The sequence below is a fragment of the Mirounga angustirostris genome, unplaced genomic scaffold, assembly GCF_029215605.1.
Source record: "Mirounga angustirostris isolate CCGP_5_RB_7025 unplaced genomic scaffold, mMirAng1.0.hap1 SCAF_6, whole genome shotgun sequence".
Taxonomy (NCBI): Eukaryota; Metazoa; Chordata; class Mammalia; order Carnivora; family Phocidae; genus Mirounga; species Mirounga angustirostris.
In genome coordinates this window covers 113,868,300-113,877,546 of record NW_026991714.1, presented here as the reverse complement: position 1 = coordinate 113,877,546, position 9,247 = coordinate 113,868,300, and positions in this window count along the sequence as shown.

Sequence of the window (9,247 nt, the reverse complement as noted above, 5' to 3'; positions counted from 1 at the left end):
TGTCTTCTGCCCATTTCTTGATTGGATCATTTGTTCTTTGGGTGTTGAGTTTAACAAGTTCTTTATAGATTTTGGATACTAGCCCTTTATCTGATATGTCATTTGCAAATATCTTCTCCCATTCTGTTGGTTGTCTTTTGGTTTTGTTGACTGTTTCTTTTGCTGTGCAAAAGCTTTTTTTCTTGATGAAGTCCCAGGAGTTCATTTTTGCCCTTGCTTCCCTTGTCTTTGGCAATGTTTCTAGGAAGAAATTGCTGCGGCTGAGGGGAAAGAGGTTGCTGCCTGTGTTCTCCTTTAGGATGTTGATGGACTCCTCTCTCACATTGAGGTCTTTCATCCATTTGAATCTATTTTTGTGTGTGGTGTAAGGAAATGGTCCAGTTTCATTCTTCTGCATGTGGCTGTCCAATTTTCCCAACAATATTTGTTGAAGAGACTCTTTTTTCCATTGGACATTCTTTCCTGCTTTGTCAAAGACTAGTTGACCATAGAGTTGAGGGTCCATTTCTGGGCTCTCTATTCTGTTCCATTGATCTATGTGTCTGTTTTTGTGCCAGTACCATACTGTCTTGATGATGACAGCTTTGTAATAGAGCTTGAAGTCCGGAATTGTGATGCTGCCAGCTTTGCTTTTCTTTTTCAACATTCCTCTGGCTATTCGAGGTCTTTTCTGGTTCCATACAAATTTTAGGATGATTTGTTCCATTTCTTTGAAAAAAGTGGATGGTATTTTGATAGGGATTGCATTGAATGTGTAGATTGCTCTAGGTAGCATTGACATCTTCACAATATTTGTTCTTCCAATCCATGAGCATGGAACGTTTTTCCATTTCTTTGTGTCTTCCTCAATTTCTTTCATGAGTATTTTATAGTTTTCTGAGTACAGATCCTTTGCCTCTTTGCTTAGTTTTTTTCCTAGGTATCTTACGGTTTTGGGTGCAATTGTAAATGGGATCGACTCCTTAATTTCTCTTTCTTCTGTCTTGTTGTTGGTGTATAGGAATGCCACTGATTTCTGTGCATTGATTTTATATCCTGCCACTTTACTGAATTCCTGTATGAGTTCTAGCAGTTTTGGGGTGGAGTCTTTTGGGTTTTCCACATAAAGTATCATATCATCTGCAAACAGTGAGAGTTTGACTTCTTCTTTGCTGATTCGGATGCCTTTTATTTCTTTTTGTTTTCTGATTGCTGTGGCTAGGACTTCTGATACTATGTGGAATAGCAGTGGTGACAGTGGACATCCCTGCCGTGTTCCTGACCTTGGGGGGAAAGCTCTCAGTTTTTCCCCATTGAGAATGATATTCGCTGTGGGTTTTTCATAGATGGCTTTTATGATATTGAGGTATGTGCCCTCTATCCCTATACTCTGAAGAGTTTTGATCAAGAAAGGATGCCATACTTTATCAAATGCTTTTTCTGCATCTATTGAAAGGATCATATGGTTCTTGTTCTTTCTTTTATTAATGTATTGTATCACGTTGATTCATTTGCAGATGTTGAACCAACCTTGGAGCCCAGGGATAAATCCCACTTGGTCGTGGTGAATAATCCTTTTAATGGACTGTGGGATCCTATTGGCTAGTATTTTGGTGAGAATTTTTGCATCCATGTTCATCAAGGATATTGGTCTGTAATTCTCCTTTTTGATGGGGTCTTTGGTTTGGGGATCAAGGTAATGGTGGCCTCATAAAACGAGTTTGGAAGTTTTCCTTCCATTTCTAATTTTTGGAACAGTTTCAGAAGAATAGGTATTAATTCTTCTTTAAATGTTTGGTAGAATTCTCCTGGAAAGCCATCTGGCCCTGGGCTCTTGTTCGTTGGGAGATTTTTGATGACTCCTTCAATTTCCTTAGTGGTTATAGGTCTGTTCAGGCTTTCTATTTCTTCCTGGTTCAGTTTTGGTAGTTGATACATCTCTAGGAATGCATCCATTTCTTCCAGATTATCTAATTTGCTGGCATATAGTTGCTCATAATATGTTCTTATAATTGTATTTCTTTGGTGTTGGTTGTGATCTCTCCTCTTTCATTCATGATTTTATTTATTTGGGTCATTTCTCTTTTCTTTTTGATAAGTCTGGCCAGGGGTTTCTCAAACTTGTTAATTCTTTCAAAGAACCAGCTCCTAAGTTTCATTGATCTGTTCTACTGTTCTTTTGGTTTCTCTTTCATTGATTTCTGCCCTGACCTTTATTATTTCTCTTCTCCTGCTGGGTTTAGGCTTTATTTGCTGTTGTGTCTCCAGCTCCTTTAGGTGTAGGGTTAGGTTGTGTATTTGAGACCTTTCTTGTTTCTTGAGAAAGGCTTGTATTGCTATATACTTTCCTCTTAGGACTGCCTTTGCTGTATCCCAAAGATTTTGAACAGTTGTGTTTTCATTTTCATTGGTTTCCATGAATTTTTTAAACTCTTCTTTAATTTCCTGGTTGACGCATTCATTCTTTAGTAGGATGCTCTTTAGCCTCCATGTACTTGAGTTTTTTCTGACTTTCCTCTTGTGATTGAATTCTAGTTTCAAAGCATTGTGGTCTGAAAATAGGCAGGGAATGATCCCAATCTTTTGGTACCAGTTAAGACCTGGTTTGTGACCTACGATGTGATCTATTCTGGAGAATGTTCCATGGGCACTAGAGAAGAATATGTATTCTGTTGCTTTGGGAGGGAATGTTCTGAATATATCTGTGAAGTCCGTTTGGTCCAGTGTGTCATTTAAAGTCTATATTTCCTTGTTGATCTTTTGCTTAGATGATCTGTCCATTTCAGTGAGGGGAGTGTTAAAGTCCCCCACTATTATTGTATTGTTGTTAATGTGTTTCTTTTCTTTTATTATTAATTGCCTTATATAATTGGCTGCTCCCATGTTAGGGGCATAGATATTTACAATTGTTAGATCTTCTTGTTGGATAGACCCTTTAAGTAGGTTATAGTGTCCTTCCTCATCTCTAATTATAGTCTTTGGTTTAAAATCTAATTTGTCTGATATAAGGATTGCCACCCCAGCTTTCTTTTGGTGTCCATTAGCATGGTAAATGGTTTTCCACCCCCTCACTTTCAATCTGGGGGTGTCTTTGGGTCTAAAATGAATCTCTTGCACTCAGCATATCGATGAGTTTTGTTTTTTTTATCTAATCTGATAGCCTGTGTCTTTTGATTGGGGCATTTAGCCCATTTACATTTCAGGGTAACTATTGAAAGATATGAATTTAGTGCCATTAGACTGCCTGTAAGGTGACTGTTACTGTATATTGTCTGTGGTCCTTTCTGGTCTATGTTACTTTTAGGCTCTCTCTTTGCTTAGAGGACCCCTTTCAAGATTTCTTGTAGGGCTGGTTTCGTGTTTGCAAATTCCTTTAGTTTTTGTTTGCCTTGGAAGCTTTTTATCTCTCCTTCTATTTTCAATGACAGTCTAGCTGGATATAGTGTTCCTGGCTGCATATTTTTCTCATTTAGTGCTCTGAATATATCATGCCAGTCCTTTCTGGCCTGCCAGGTCTCTGTGGATAGGTCTGTTGCCAATCTAATGTTTCTACCCTTGTAGGTTACAGATCTCTTCTCCCAAGCTGCTTTCAGGATTTTCTCTTTGTCTCTGAGACTCATAAGTTTTACTATTAGATGTCGGGGAGTTGACCTATTTTTATTGATTTTAAGAGGGGTTCTCTGAGCCTCCTGGATTTTAATGCCTGTTTCCTTCCCCAAATTAGGGAAGATCTCTGCTATAATTTGCTCCAATATACCTTCTGCCCCTCTTTCTCTTTCTTCTTCTTCTGTGATCCCAATTATTCTAATATTGTTTCGTCTTATGGTATCACTTATATGGAAAATAAAGAAGCTGAGAAAAAGAGAGATAAACAACTACTGGATCATGAGGGTAGAATTCGAGAGGTAAGTGATACCATAAGGTGATTAGATTTTTTAAAGCTAAGAATCCAAACCAGTCACTTGCCCAATTTCATCCTGTTAGAAGGAAATTAGATTCTTATTTAGCTTACACAAATACCTATATTGTCATGTAAAATAAGAATATTCAAGGGGCACCTGGGTGGCTCAGTCTGTTGAGCATCCAACTCTTGGTTTTGGCTCAGGTTATGTTCTTAGAGTCCTGAGATCAAGCCTGGCATCTGGCTCTGCACGGAGTCTGCTTGGGATTCTCTCCCTCTCCACCTCTGACCCTCCCCTCACTCTCTCTCTCTCAGATAAATAAATAAATAAATAATCTTAAAAAATACTCAATAAGAATTTCTGAAGAATAGAGGGACCAGATAGAGAGAAAGATACTTTATTTTCAGTTAAGAGTTTGTTTACTAAATTTCTATAAATTATAGGTAGATTAAAAGAAGGGTAAAAAGGACTCCTTAAATCTGGGGGGGAAACATAGAAAAACAAGCAATGTTTGAAAAAAACGGTCATAAATTTATAATAATCCTCATGAGTTCTTCTAGTCCTATGTAATTAATTCTTGATTAATGTTTGATCTTCAGTTGGAAATTTTATGAATACATCAGTTTCTCCATTAGTGTTCAGAAAATTCTTCCTCAGTTCAGTGATATCATCTTAAAGTGATCCGAAACTTGTACCTGGAAATTTGTTAGAAAGGGTCCTTTCCATAAATCTCTTTGAAGAGAAACTACTTCTGTAAAAGCACTAGTGTAAAGCAATAACTGTCTATAAATCTCAAAAGACTTAAAAGCTTAAAAGCAGCCAATATTAAAGATCTGATGAGGGTTCATTACAATGCAATTGACAAGGAAATTTCATTTTCTTTGACATACATTTTAAGATCATAATTAGAATTATGACTGATAACATAATACCAAAACATTGATTTCTAGGAATTCCATACAATTTCTGGAACACTTACTTTAATAACATAGATCCATACAAATATAACCTAAAAATGGCTTAACATATCTTCTTATTTGACAGTACTTCCCTTGTAATTCAACATGGCAAACTAGCATTAGTTTAACATGTCTCTTTTATAAGGAGAGAGAAAAAATTTTTGAGATGTTCCAGGGACCCTCTTAAATATCCCAAAATTATTTTGAGGTCAAAAAGACTTCATTTTGAAATTGATAAAGAGAAGTTTATTTTAAAAAATCAGATATTGCAAGGGAGGAGGCAAGATGGTGGAAGAGTAGGGGACCTCGTTTCATCTGGTCCCTTGAATTTAGCTAGATAACTATCAAATCATTCTGAACACCCATGAATTCAACCTGAGATGTAGGAAAAGAATATCTGGAACTCTGTAAGTAGAAAAACGACCACTTTTTGCAAGGTAGGAGGTGCAGAGAAGTGAATTTGAAGAAGATAAATGGAGGTGGGAGGGAGCCTCTGAGGGCCGGCTACCAGAAAGTGATATAGCCCCAGAGGGCAAAATCAGAACCCTTAGAAATCTACCCCAGTGAGAGACATCCCTGCCTGAAAGGTGCTCAGGGGATGAAATGGGAAGATTTCTAGGTGGAACAGTGTGGTCTCAGGATCCCTGGAGTCACAGAATTAACAGGGGTTCCTGAGATGGTAGAGTTCCCAAGCAGTGGAGCGGAGAAACTGGTTATCGTCAGCGAGCCCAGCAGGGGGGCTCTCAGCTCAATTTGCCATAAATTGCAAGCTGGGCCAATCGGGTGACCACTCTCTGCCTGTGGACCCTGTAGAGGACTGGAACACAGAGACCCTCCACCATCCCCTGGGAGGGGCGGAATGGGTCGCACACAATCCAGTGACTGCTCTTAGCACCAGGGCCCTACAAAGAGCAGTAACACAGGACCCTACGACTTCCCCATGGGAGATCACTGTGGGCGAGCGCCATGGGAGTCTGCAGAGTTTGGCACACACAAAAGTGAAGACCGTTTATCCCAGAGGGTTTACTAAAGAGAATAGACCATGTCTTTAGGCTCTGGGGATGGAGATCAGGTGCAACCATTTCCATTTTGATCCTCTAAAGAGGCGTGGAAAGCCTTCAGGGAACAAATGCCACACACAAGACCAGCTTACACTGAGCCCAGCCCCCTGGCAATGGGTGGGGCAACTACACCCAGGCAAAGACACCTAAGAAGCAGCACAGCAGGTCCCTCCCCCAGAAGACCAACTGGAAGAAGAGGTGCAGAGCAAGTTTACAGACCCCACAAGACTGTAAAACTCCAGTGCTAGGGGAAAATAGTATATAGAATTTGAGGTTTTTTCTCATGATTCATTTATCTTTCAGTTTAAAATTTTCCATTTCTTTTTTCTCTTCTTTCCCTTTTCAACTAGTTTCTTATTTTATCAACTCTTTGTTTTTAAGTCTTTTTTTAACTTCCATTTTTTATATTTACATTTTATAACTTTTTTACATTTTTTTAACTTTCTTTTTTTACATTTACATTTTATAGATAGATTCTTCATTTTTGGCTTCCTTTCACTCTATTCAGTTTTATTTTTGTATATATATAAGTTTTGCTTACTTTACAATTTTGGGATTTAATGTCTTCTAACACATAGACCAAAATACACTCAGGAACAAGTGGATCACCCTGTTTTGTCCACCCTGTGAGATTATATTCTCTCTTCCCCTCCCTTCCCCTTTTTTCTTTTTTCTTTTGCTTATTCTTTTGCTTTTCTGTTTTGGTTTCTGACCTCTTTGGATTTGTCTGGTGTGTATTTTGCTTGAGTCATGGTTGATATTTTTGATTCTGTTGACTCGTTCATCCATTCTTCTCTGGGCAAAATGACTAGAAGGAGGAATTCACCACAAAAGAAAGAGGTAATACTCTCTTCCACAGATCTAATTGATATGAATATAAGTAAAATGTCAGACCTGGAATTCAAATAACAATTATAAAGTTACTAGTTGAACCGGAAAAAAAGCATAAAAAATACTAGAGAATCTCTTAGTGCAGAAGGGAGATTTAATTAGGCCAAAATAAAAAATCTCTCAAGCATGGGTCTATGTGGTCATCCTCCCCACCACTTACACTGATGATAGTCACCACCATGGTGACCCACTAAGGTTGCTGAGGGTGTGTGACAGACATCAGCTATGTGGGCTGGGGATGAGCTTGCTAAAGGGTCTGTGGGAGGTGGGGAGGCAGAAATGCTGCCTACCTGATGGAGGCATGTAACCCCTCTGATCAATGTTGTTTTGGTTTTCAGGTCAGAAACTGCAAAAGAATCCTGGAAAGAAATTCACAAACTTGTGGAGGAACTGCTGAAGAAGTTCACAAAGTAGGCTTGTGTTTCCCTCTGCCAGGCAGAGTACACAGCTCTTTAGCTCAGTGGGCATGGGCATCCCTCGGGTCAGGAGCATAGAGCCCAGGGCAGTGTCTTGAAACAGGAAAGAAGGACATCACAGTCATTCCATTGCGTCGTGACATCTTTGACTGGCTCCTGCCTGAGAGTCAGGCCATATTGCTGGGGATACAGTCTGCTCTTGAGGACCTAACAGATTAGGAAACAAGCAAACCAGTAGCAGTAAATAAACACTTGATTAAATGATGTCAGGGCCCAAAAGAAAAGGCAAAGGACTTAAGGCAACTTTAAGGAAAAATTAAGAATTCACAGAAAAAAGTCAAGGATGGCTTCCCAGGGGATGTGAAATTTGATCTATTTCTTGAAGGATGGGAAAAACAGGGTAACCGGAACCATCAAGGAGACTTCTTGTGGAATGAGAGGTCCGTCTGGGTGCAGAATAGGGTTAACTCAGGGGAGGGCTGAGAGATGAAGCCAGATGGGTTAGCTTAGAGCCAAAACACAGTGATTCATAATGCCAGGCCATGGGGCTTGAATTTTCTGCTGTGAGCTATAGAAAGCCACAGATAGTTCTTGTTTAGGGGTCTGACAATATCAAAGTTGTGCTCTAGGAAGAAAGTCTGATAATAGAGGTAAAATGAGTTGGGAGAAGAACCAAGAGCAGTTTAGCTAAGGGAGAATGAGAGTCAGCAAATGAGAAAACAGTGACCAAGGGGAGGAAATGAAGGGATGTATATGAATGGCTACCAAAAGGGAGATTAACTTTTTGAGAAGAGAGGGAGGTGGGGAAGGAGTTAGGAGGAGGGAAGGGGATCCAAAATATGTTGCAGTAGAGGAGAGGCCATTTGGGAGACCCTCATGCAGGAGTGTGAAGGTGTCTATCTCCTTGAGTTGCATTGTGCACATGCTTGTGTGTGTGTGTGTGTGTGTGTGTGTTTAGAGAGAGTGTAAGGATGGATCAGGATACCATTCTTGCACACTCTTCCAGGAAGGCTGCCCATCTCACAGGCCTCAGAATTTCTTTGCTAAAGTTACAGGAAGTTCTGGGGTTTGGAAAGTGAGCCCCCAAACAGAAGATTTGAGGTGGGGGCAGGGAAACTGTCATGCACTCCCTCCCTGACTGTCCCTGGCTTCATTTTGAGACAATGTTGATAGCTTCTCACAAGCATGTCCTTCCTCCCCAGCCCAAGCCTGAGGATCTCCATAATCACATACTCTTCACAGAGCAACAACCAAATGAAACTCACCCCAGACAGGCAAGTGCCACGTTGACCCCCAAGGCAGGCCTAGTAGGTGAGACCCCAGAAAGATCAAGGGAGCTGAGGGGTTCCCTGAGACCACAGTGGGAAGCCCACTGGTGTGTGCATGGGCTGGCCTGGGATTCCTTCATTGTGCACTCTGACCCCAAGCTCTGACTCCCCTCTTTCCTCTGACCCCTGGTTGCTCTGAGAATGGCCTACTCTGTACTGTTAGACTATCCCTGCCCCTCTAAGCCCTGTCATCATGTGTCCTGAGTCCTTCTCTCTGTGCTCTTCCCTGTTCTTAGAAGAGGCTAGCTGTGAGGACTCCCTGGATGGGGTAGGACAGATGTGTGGCTTATTTATGAAAAGTGTCAATGTTAGGTACCTGCTGTGTCACTCACTGCCCTGGGCCAGAGGAGCAGGGAGAGATAAAGTCAGTACCAGGGGAGAAGGGATGGGCAACGTCAAAGTGTTGATGGGTCTCAGTGAAGCAGATTTTGGTTGCTTAGTGGGTCTGAGACAGGGGAGCCATTGAGTGGGGTCCTGAACACCAAGGTGGGATAGAATGGTTGAGGTGGGCCATGGTGGGCCAAGCAGTTTTCTCAAAAACCTAGAGATGGGAAGTTATGGAGCTTCTGAGTGGCTGAAAGGTTGAGATTCTCATGGACATAAATAACTGAAATCCAACTTAGACAGAGTGAAGGACCAAAGAGGGTTGAGCACCCTTAGGACTGGATGGACCCAGGATCTGTGACGTACAGCCACCATTCAGGACCATGG